At 39.3% G+C, this 11,578-nt stretch overlaps 1 long non-coding RNA gene across 1 annotated transcript; it reads left to right on the plus strand.

Moving 5' to 3' along the window:
* Positions 1–6,126: 6,126 nt before the first annotated feature.
* LOC124802961 lies at positions 6,127–7,063 on the plus strand. The gene is made up of 3 exons (XR_007017172.1): positions 6,127–6,269; positions 6,398–6,565; positions 6,683–7,063. It is a non-coding gene; the product is annotated as an uncharacterized LOC124802961 (long non-coding RNA).
* The last annotated feature ends 4,515 nt before the right edge of the window (positions 7,064–11,578 follow it).

Genomic DNA, 11,578 nt, shown 5'->3' on the forward strand with positions numbered 1-11,578 from the left:
GTGTGTATTCGTTCCATTCCATGCACTAGAAAGTGTTACACTCAGGTATTTGAGTGATTCCAATTATTACTCACTAATACTATAGTCACAGAATACTACAGTTTTTTCGTTTTGTGAAGTATACAATTTTACATTTCTTAACATTTAAACAAAATTGCCGATCTTTACACCAATTTGAAATCTTATCAAGCTCTGATTGAATATCTGTAGCGCTTCTTTCAGAGTGAACTTCATTATGAGTAACCATACCAACTGCGAAAAGTATGAGGTAACTATTAATATTGCGTGCAAGATCATTAATATACAACATTAACAGCGAGGGATCCAACGCACTTCCCTGGCCCACACCTGAAGTTACTTCCACATCTGTCGATGATTCTCCATCGAAGATAACTTTCTGCATCGTCCCTAAAAAATAAAAAAAAAGCCTCGATGCCGTGACAAATACGATTGTATTTCTTTATAATAAGCGTAGGTGTAACACTGAGCCAAATGCTATTCGGAAATCGAGAAATTCTTCATCAACTTGACCGTCTTGAGCTATGACTTACAGTATGTCATGTGCGAAAAGTGTGAGTCGGGTTTCTACGGGATTTTAGAATCAATGCCTCCCTGGTGTGTAATATCTTGTGTGTTGCTCGGTTGGAAATACAGAAGCGTCCGATCTTACCCGTCGGCTTTGACCCATGACGTCACAAATACCGCGGAAACGACTATAAACAATTCCAATATGGCGGATATAAAAACATCGCATACGTATTGTAAACACTGAAATACACAAGTTTCACAAAAAGCCTAATGACTGTAACGGGACAAGCGTGGGAAATTAGGGGTTTTTGGGTGCGGAGAAACTAAATATACAGAAATGTAGCCACCGACCGCCATTCAAAACCACGCAAAACAACGAAATAAATCAACATCACAAAACTGACCAAATACCAAAAAACACATTCCTATCCATAATCGGACACTTCCCTTAACCTATATAGCTCAACAGAACCTACCGATCACATCCCCCAATAGAAAACTAAGAAACGAAAGCTTCCCTTACACCTACATACATCGGCACTTATGCAGTTTAGCAGGTACGGAAAAAATTTTTCATTTTTTTTCAAAATTTGATCATCATGTATCGTTATGCGGTGGGGGGAGTCTGCAGTGCCCCCCCATCCCCCCACAGGCTTCATTAGTGTCAAATCAATATTTTCGAATCATAGGCGGCCGCTGCCGCGGCCGCATTCCAAAAAAAAACTCCCAACCTAACCTCGTATTCAGGGCTAGGCTACAGATCAATGTGTAGGTCCCGGAAATACAGAAGCGTCCGATCTTACCCGTCGGCTTTGACCCATGACCTGAAGAAATTTAATCAGCTCTAAAGCTGTCTCCCCCATCATCGCCCTCAACCGAACACTGTTAAGGCGGTCTTTCATATCCATTCCTGAACAAAAAACCACAACCAAATACACTCAATAACAAACTCACCCGACGTACAGCAATGAGCATTAAATTAACCATTAACTCACTAATAGAAATTCCGCTTCAAATCCAACACCTGAGCAACAGAAAACTGACCCCACCACACGAAACAAACGAAACAAACGAAAACCATGAACACACCACCAGAGAGCACGACAAACAAAAACAAGACATCTACAAACACGCCACAATCGCAAATCAAACTCCGCGCCGTAATGACGTCACACACCACAACACGCTTACGTCACGGGTCAAAGCCGACGGGTAAGATCGGACGCTTCTGTTGACCCGCTCGGTTTGCTACGGGCAACTACGGACTCTATGATTTGTTTTATTTCGTGTATTGAGCTCGTTATGTGTGTCATTCATGTAGCTTGTTTAATGTATTAATAAATTGTTCCAATCAGAAACCGCCCGTAAATTACTCTGCTAACAGGTTGTGGGCCCAGGATTATAAATCGGCGTAATGTTCTAAAAAATTCCGAGATCACCGGCTCGGGAAAATTAGCGCAGCGCTTGGTAATTTGGCACGACGTAATCGCTAAAATCATGGTGCTAGTAAATACCAGTTCATTGCCCACGATCGAAAAACTGATGGGAAGAGAAAACTACAGTACCCGGCAGTTCGCTATGTGAACATATTTAGAACAAAAACAATTATGGGGATGCAACTAAAGTTCGTACAGCAAGAGCCAAATTTATACTCTCCGTCCATCCGTCGATATATGTTCACTTTCAAGATACATCTACAGCAAGAGAAGCGTGGGACCAGCTAAAGAAAGTCTACGAAGATTATGGTCTCTTCAGACGGATAGGGTTATTAAATACGTTACTGTCAACCAGACTGGAGAATTGTTCGTCAGTAGAGGAATATGTGTCAAAGATAATTTCTACGTCACAAAAATTAAATGGATTGAATTTTGAATTCAAAGAAGAGTGGATTGGGTGTATTCTGCTTGCAAGATTACCAGACGAATATAAGCCTATGGTTATGAGCTTATAAAATTAAAACGTGCCGATCACAGGAGACTCCATAAAAAAATAAACTACTGCAAGAAATAAACGCTGAAGCTTGTAATAAACAATCGATTAGCGATGCTGCTCTGCGAGTCAACAAGAAAAAGAGTGATATAATTTCAAAAAGGGTCCCAGCTGCTATAACTGCAACATGTACGGGCATCTGGCTAAAAACTGAAGAAAAGAAGAAAAATGAGAAAAACTACGGCCAAGACAGCCATCTACCAGACGTTTCTCACAGCAGCAGCTGCAGGTAAAGATACACGGACAGAATGGTACGTAGACTCAGGCGCATCAGGGCACATGTCTAAATATCATTGTAATGAAAGTAGTGTTGAAGCATTGACAAGCTCGCAAGTTTTAATAGCAAATAATGAAAATTTATCCGTAAAAGGTATAGGATCTTTATTTGTAGATGTTCTCACTGGCAACAAGAAAGCTAGTATCAAGGTAGCGAATATTCTGTATGTGCCTCAGCTAAGTACAACTCTACCATCTGTTAATAAAATAGTAGAAAAAGGTCATTCGGTTTTATTTGACAAACTAGGTTGTCGTATTTACAACATATGCAAAAATATGGTTGCTAGTGCCACATTAGCAAACGGAATGTAAAGACCAGACCAACCATATGATCGAAATTTTGAAGCAAAATCCGTATTGCAGGCCAATAGTGCAGACTTGTGGCATAAAAGACTAGGTCATCTGCATTCTGAAGCTATGGATGTACTTTGTAATGGACTGGCTAGTGGAATATCATATAAGGGAACAATAAATACTCCCTGTGCAATTTGCTTAAAGGGAAACAAACAAGACTTCCTTTTCCACGATCTAGCTCAAGAGCCACAGAAATCCTCAAGCTAGTTCACTCAGACTTGTGTGGGGCGATGGAAACTAGATCTATTGGAGGAGCCAAATACTTCCTGACTCTAATTGATGACTATTCCAGGAAAATATTTGTATGTTTCCTCAGAAATAAACATCAAGGAGCAAAACTGATACGAGACTTCGAAAATCTAGTAGAAAGGCAATCTGGAAAAAATGATCTGCACTCTACAATAATGGCACAGAATATATTAATGATAGTCCGACATCACACAAGAGCGCCGTATACACCAGAACAAAACGGAGTGGCTGAGCATTACAACCGTACAATAGCAGAAAAAACAAGATGCCTGCTCTTTGAAGAAAATTTGCCAAATAAATTCTGGGCAGAAGCAGTCTCCACTGCAGGTCCCTGACTAACGCAATAAAGAACAAGTCCCCAGAGGAATCTTGGACAAACAAGAACAAATTCTCAACAGATTTAATATGAAAGAATGTAACCCAATATGTAAACCACTGGACAGTAATCAGATGCTTACTCATGATATGTGTCCGAAAACAGAACAAGAGCAAGAAGCTATTAAGAACATACCCTATCGTGAAGCAATAGGTAGTTTAATGTATGTTCAATGAGGAACAAGGTCGGACCTAGGAATTGTTAGCCGTTTTTGTAATAATCCAGAAATACCACACTGGCAAGCAGTCAAAAGAATGTTCAGATATCTAAAAGGTACTAAAGATATGAAACTTTTGTTTTCTAAATTAGAGGACAGTCACATATTAGGTTACTGTGATGCAGGTTGGGCCAGAGATTCTGAAGACAGAAAGTCAACAACTGGATATCTTTTTAAATCCCAAGGCACAGTGATATCTTGGCAGAGTAAGAAACAGCCAACAGTGACCTTATCTACAACTGAGGCAGAACAGATGGTTCTGACCTCAGCATGTCAGGAGGCTCTATGGCTTCAAAGGCTACGCAATACAATATGACCAAACCCCAAAAAAGACCCCATCAAACTATTATGTGACAACAAGGCAGCAATTGACCTGTCTAAGCCTAGCAGATGTAAGAGTCGAACCAAACATATAGATACAAGACACCGCATCATAAGGGAAATAATAGAGTCAGCTCAAATTACTGTGCAGCAAATACCTTCAGACCAAATGCTGGCAGATATGATGACAAAATCTCTGATGAAGGCGCGCCATCATCAAATCCATGCCTCTCTGGTGTGTGAGTATCTTTTGTGTTGCTATGGGCAACTACATAAGCTATGATTTATTTTAGTCTGTGTGTTGAGCTCTTTATGTGTGTAATTCACATTGATTGTTTAATGTATTAATAAATTGTTCCAATCAGAAACCGCCCGTAAATTACTCTGCAAACAGTTTCACATGATAGACCTTTTAGAAATCCACTCTGGTTGGCAAGTAGAAGGTCATTCTGTTCGAAATACCTCATTATTTTTGTACTCAGAAAATATTCGAAGAATCTACAACAAATAGATGCTAAGGATGTTAGATGATAACGCTTTACGCCCCTACCCCCGCGATCGTGAGGGTCTGGTACGACTTCATACTTTTTGTTCCCTGGAGCTAGAATGTAATTGTAGCCCGAAACGAACTATCGTGAGGGCTACATTGGTTCATGTAGTGCCGCCGAACGCCACTACATCGCAGCTCCGTCTATTCTGCAGTTTTGGCGGGCTTCTTTGTCTTCCAGTGCTGTTGCGTGATGTGTAGCACGGGGGAGAAAGCTATATGGGCGAAGAGGCAGCAAGCCACGTAGTTCCATTCCAGACCACCAGAGATGCTAGGGGTCAAATGAAGCTGGATTTGACCAATGAGAGCTGTCTAAACTCCAATGGTGGTTGTTTTGAAATATTCTATTGTCTTGCTCTGCACTGAAGTCTGTGGTCCTCGGTTACAGTCATCTTTGTATTTGTTTCATATTTACATACTACTCATCTTCATTATAAACAGATTTTTTACTTTAATTTCATAAAGTTCACTGTGGAATTGAAGAGATTTCCTGCTGAAAAATGTCCACAATTAATTGTAAGGTAAGACATTTAATTTTTCATTAAATAATCTTGTAGCCTATAAATGAAATGTATTCTCTTCTATCGTGAATTAAGCAGTGTGGTTTCTGTTTGTTTATTTAAATAACTTTGATATGTCTGTAGTAGTTTTATTTAATGAAGACTTTTATGGTTTTTTTTCAGAATATTCAACACAACAGATTGACGTTGAAATACTCCCGCAAGTTCCCCAGCTGTTCATCTGGCTATTACGTGGATTCAATGGAGGAAATTTGCAACAAGCATTTCTACAGGTTTCCAAAACAACCTCAAGAGTTGCTTCTAAAGTGGAAGAGTGTTTGTAAACTGTCAGCAGATATGAACTGTGCTTCTTATTTTGTTTGTGAATATCATTTTTTTCTAAGAAGGTTTTATGAATAAAAGTAGGCATAGGCTAAACAGCGGTGTGTTTCCAAAACATGTGACAAGTGTTCCTTGTGAAATTGCCAAAATCGGTAGTGAATCAGGTGACACTGTTGTTAATAGTGAATAAAAAGTAAGTTTTGTTTTCATTTCACTGTTTTTATCCACCTTTCCTGCTTTTGGTACTTGATATTGATGTTTTTTGTGTTGAAGCATTTAGAGTAGTAAGATGTAGGAACCTTTTTAAGAAATTAATGGTCAGTAGTGCAAGTTTGCTGGGCAGTTACTCAGAACTTATAGTCCTGAAACATAGTTGTAACAAATTTTAGAATTCTTCATTAATTAATACTGTGATAAATATTTCTTAATTGAACCTCTTTAACTACTGCTTATTCTGTTAATAATAGGCCTTTGTGAAGCCACGCAGGATTACCCGAGCGGTCTAAGGCGTTGCAGTCATGGACTATGAGGCCAATCTCGGCAGAGGTTCGAGTCCTCCCTTGGGCATGGGTGTGTGTGTTTGTCCTTAGGATAATTTAGGTTAAGTAGTGTGTAAGCTACGGGACTGATGACCTTAGCAGTTAAGTCCCATAAGATTTCACACACATTTGAACATTTTTGACGTTTATGACCAGCAGATGGAATGCTACAGAGCCTGATTCAGAAGTATGAAATGGACATGGAAAGTAATTTTACATGTTGTGGACCTTGCTGTGGTAAATGCATTGAACCAATACATGAGAACTATCGAAGGGAATAATATTCCAAGAAAAGAACAGAAAGATTTGCTACACTACAAATTAGAGGTAATGGATAATTTGCAATACCACATTATTTTATCTTTACATTAATGTTATTTGATATTGTGTAATTTGACATAGATATTTGAAATTATGTTCTTTGATATTATTATATGTTTCTAGGTAGCAGAAGGACTGCTTGCAGTTCCACCTGACGTTAGAAGGGTATTAAGTGACAGTGAACAAGAAGGAGATGCACTTCCTGCAGCCAAAAGGTCTAAATTCTTTAATCAACCTGCAAAGCTTCCATACAGTGACAAGCGCTGTGATGGATATAAACATTTTCCAATTTCTGATGATATTCCAGCACCACACATTTGCAGATACGAGCCATGCAAAAGTCGCAGCAAAATGCGGTGCGAAAAGTGTAACGTATACTTGTGCCTGTCGAAGGACAAGACATGTTTTAAGGACTTTCATGTTCCTCCCAAACAGAAACAAAGAAGACAAACATTCATTTAAAACAGCTGCAACAAGAGTTTTGTACATTTCTGTATAGTTTTATAAGCACAATAAATGATGCGTTCTCTAAAGTATTTTGTATTAATATTATAACGATCGTGACAGTACCGCCCCCAGAAATTTTTTATTATTTTCCTAGTTACATTTAAAGCTAAACAAATATGGAGAAGCATTGGGAAATGAAAATCACTTTTCAAAAAATCTTCAGGTCGTAAAGGGATATATTCCATTCGTCATAAGAATAAACCTGATGTAAACATTGCACTATGTATTCATATGCATTTGCTGGAACCTCATTGGATTTCTGTATCATGTGGGACTGCAGCCAAGCTGTCTCGAGTAGTGTCAAGTACGATAATAATGGTGTGTGCGTTAAGCGTACATCGACTTAGCGATAACACGGGGCAACAGCTTTACTGGCGTATTTAACTTGGACATCACTGGCTGAGTAGCTGTTACCGCTAGCCCGCAGTGACGTGGCCAGCTGCAGTCACACATAAAAAGAGAAGCAATACAGCTTCAAATGTCATTTAATTTTTAAGTAAAATGAAATAATACACTGCAAATCTCCCATAATACGCTCCTTAGATGAAAACCTCAACATGTTGTCGTATTTAGCTAATGTCCTATTGTAATTAACAATGATGAAAATTCCTGACTTAACCACAGGGTATTTTTCTGCATAAGCTGTGTGTAACGTAAGAGTGTATTGAAGGAGTTCACCGTATAGTTAAATATTGAAGCCACTGATGGTATTAATTACAGTCACTTGTCTGGTAATTCTTAGCACCTTCCTTAACTGAATCCGATAAATACATTTCAGTTCTGGAAGTGTCACCTGCTACATTGATAACGAGCCTATCAACAACAGAATCCACAAAGCCAACCAGGCGCAGCATTTTCTCATCTTCTTTTATGACGAGCCGTTCTATATCCCACCAGCATTCGGCACTGACATATGAAAAAGCAGCATGCATTAGTTCCAGTTTGTCTTGTTACTTCTTGGCCCAAATCCCGCAGCTTGGCTCAAGATCAACTCTGTTGGGTTCATATTGTAATGGTACAATAGCAAATGTGAAAATGCAGCACTTGTATGATGTGCTCGGTGCCGTGAAAATTATGTTTCTACGATACTTATGTACCTCTGCGCTATAAAATGATGGACACTCGGCGCGGTGGCTGTTGGGAGCGACCATAAAGGCATTTCCCATTTACAGTTGCTCCTATCAGCCACTGCACTGAGTATAAACTTTGTTTGTGCGAGTAATAAGACACTGTGAAACGATAGCATATTCTACATACGGAGTGTAGAAGTGCATTCAAAATACAAATAAGGTCATACTTCGGAGTTAATTGTTCTGCTATAAATTGGAGCAGCAAAAAAATGTCTTCCAGATTGATAAAATATTCCCGAGTTGACAGCCGGGTCAATGCGTCCTTATCTGGCAACGTTTCAGCAAGTTTTGTACTTGCCATCTTCAAGCAAGATACTCCAAGAAAGCCTTCATTCTCATCTGCAAGATTGTAAAAAAAAGTGCTTAGCTTTGAATGTATTAAAATGAGCATGAAATCAGCAAAAAAAACTTGTGAAACGAAGTAGAATCGATGCAAAGCATCAGAATTCAGGAAATATGTGTCAAGAATGCAGATATATTTGTAATCAGTTCCTTTTGAACTTAAACACATCATGTCACAATTATTCATTTCGCAACTTAAACAATTTTTGGTGATACAATCACTCTGTTACTGTCAACCGTTTATATTACATTGCACTGAGAGTTCATGATAATATTTATCTTTTTTTTATTTCTTAATCCACCTGTTGATAATTTTTGTTGTATAGTTGTGGTCACATTATACACAATTTCCACATATACACATACACACAAATACACACACACACACATTCCCATGTCACTAATTATGTATGTCATCTTGTACCTATATATAGACACACATACATCACATGATGTACATAATTAGCAAAATAAAAATTATTATTCTGTACTAAATACCCAATCACTAAAAAACAGAAAATGTTGACACTAACAGGAGATGGAATATTGCTTTAATTACATTTTCCTTTTTGTACTGGAAAACTCACAACTATGTTTGGTGACTGGGAAATATGGAAGGAACACTATTAAAAAAGCAGGTTCTGCATTTAAATGATCCCATCCTTCTATTACTATACAATAGCTGCTTAATGCGGTAGTGACACTTCAGCTGTCAAAACTTTCGTCACCTCAAGCGATGCTAATGTGCCAAGTGGCTTGTGTGTTGCAACATGACTCAGAAGGATGCAATTTTTACCCAATAGATATTCATGAGTTTTTGTTCCCTGAAATAGAAACAAAAGATAGATATAGACAGTCCTTGCAGTCTTATGACTATGCATGGCAACTGATTGCTTACGTTGTGTTGAACAAAAAAAACTGTATTTATGTACAAAATTTGGTGACCCCGGGTTTCCAAATTACACTCTGGAAAAAACTCACCACACACCAGAAATACTGAATCGAGCGCCACAACAATGAAACGTATCTTGTATAGTTTTCACATGAACCACACAATGCAGAACTACTCATCAACAACTGCATCATGTAATCAGTGCTTGTCATGACAAACATGCGGAATCGTGCAAGCACTGACTTGCTAGCAGCAAACATGGACCGTAGTCCGACTAATGTGAAATTCCTGCCATTTTGGTTAGATAGTTCAGTACTGTGGTTCTCCCAACTTGAGAGCCAGTTTGTCTTAGCTCACATCACTGGGATGAAACTAAATATAGTGATGTGGTAGCTCCATTTAACGAGCAAATGGCTGCAAAAGTACAGCATATGCTTGCTTCACTGCCAAGCACTGAAAAACACACGTTTATCAAGAATGGGCTTGTAACATGCTCGTGGGAGTCAGAACCTAAGCGACTTCAAAATTTGTTTTGTGCTGAATAATTCTGTGATTGCACACTGTCTCAACACAATTAACGACGATACTCTGTACAGTGTACAGCAGTGGCGCGTGCCTACAGAAGCAAAGAAAATACAGTTTCCATTGTTGATCTCGACGCCCTCACTCAACTTGCTGCTGAATAGTTTAGGTGTAACCACTGACAGGAGTTGCAACCTTCTTCAACATAACATGCGACTTTTTTCCAGCCAATCTCCACAATGCTCGTCAGTTCTTGTCCGTCATCACATGAGATCTACATGGTCTTTGTTTACCTGTGACTGTTCGTTGGCATGACCACTTGGTCAACTTTAGAAGGGTTGAAATACCCAAGAAGTATTTGTTACTTAGGTGACGTCCAGTGATTTTCCTACGTTTGAAGTCACTGACTTTCCTGACAGACACATTCTCTCTACTGACAACACAATATCACTATCTCCATCTATACTGGCAGTTTCACCTCTAGTGACGTCCAGTGTTCAGTACCATGTTGCGTAGGGCTGCTTGAAGGCTTTTGATCAGATAGCATAATAAGTGCAGTTGAGACAAAAGGGGAATTATTCTAGCCACAATGCAGGTAGCAGATGGGATAACCCTCTGACATTAGTGATTCTGACAAAGGGCAGAATGTCATGGCATGATACTTGGGATTGAGCTTCTAGTAAATAGCAAAATTCATCAACTGTCACGTGCTCCTATTGTGAATGTCAATAGAAGATGGCTGAAGAATGGTGCAACCATGAGTGGGTGACAAAGTGTTGGACGCCACACCTCATCACATCATGTGGAGGCTAGCCTGTTCTGTAGAGCAGGATAGGCAATAATCTGTGCCAGACCTGAAGACAGAGTACAATGCTGGTGCAAGCACAAGTGACTTGGAACACTTTGTTCAGCACATGTTGTTGAACATGGGCTTTGCAGCAGATGACCTGTACATATTGACGTTGTGTCCAAAGTCGCCATTTGGCGTATTCAGGCAGATGGCTGCTTGAAACATGCACCACATGCTGAAGCCAGAGATAGATTCTGCCGAAATTTTTACAAAGGCACAGACAGTGTTTAGAAAGGATAGATTACATGCGACCGGTGGTGACGTGTTTGTCGCTGTTAGTAGTAGTTTACCCTGTAGTAAAGTAGAAGTGGATAGTTCCTGTGATTTATTATGGGTAGAGGTTACACTCAACAACCGAGCTAGGTTAATAATTGGCTCCTTTTACCGACCTCCCGGCTCAGCAGCATTAGTGGCAGAACAACTGAGAAAAAATCTGGCGTACATTTCACGTAAATTTTCTCAGCATATTATAGTCTTAGGTGGAGATTTCAACTTACCAGATATAGACTGGGACACTCAGATGTTTAGGATGGGTGGTAGGGACAGAGCATCGAGTGACATTATACTGAGTGCACTATCCAAAAATTACCTCGAGCAATTAAACAGAAAACTGACTCGTGGAGATAACATCTTGGACCTACTGATAACAAACAGAGCCGAACATTTCGCCTCTGTAAGTGCAGAACAGGGAATCAGTGATCATAAGGCCGTTGCAGCATCCCTGAATATGGAAGTAAATAGGAATATAAAAAAAGGGAGGAAGGTTTATCTGTTTA

The sequence above is a fragment of the Schistocerca piceifrons genome, chromosome 6, assembly GCF_021461385.2.
Source record: "Schistocerca piceifrons isolate TAMUIC-IGC-003096 chromosome 6, iqSchPice1.1, whole genome shotgun sequence".
In the NCBI taxonomy this organism is placed as follows: Eukaryota; Metazoa; Arthropoda; class Insecta; order Orthoptera; family Acrididae; genus Schistocerca; species Schistocerca piceifrons.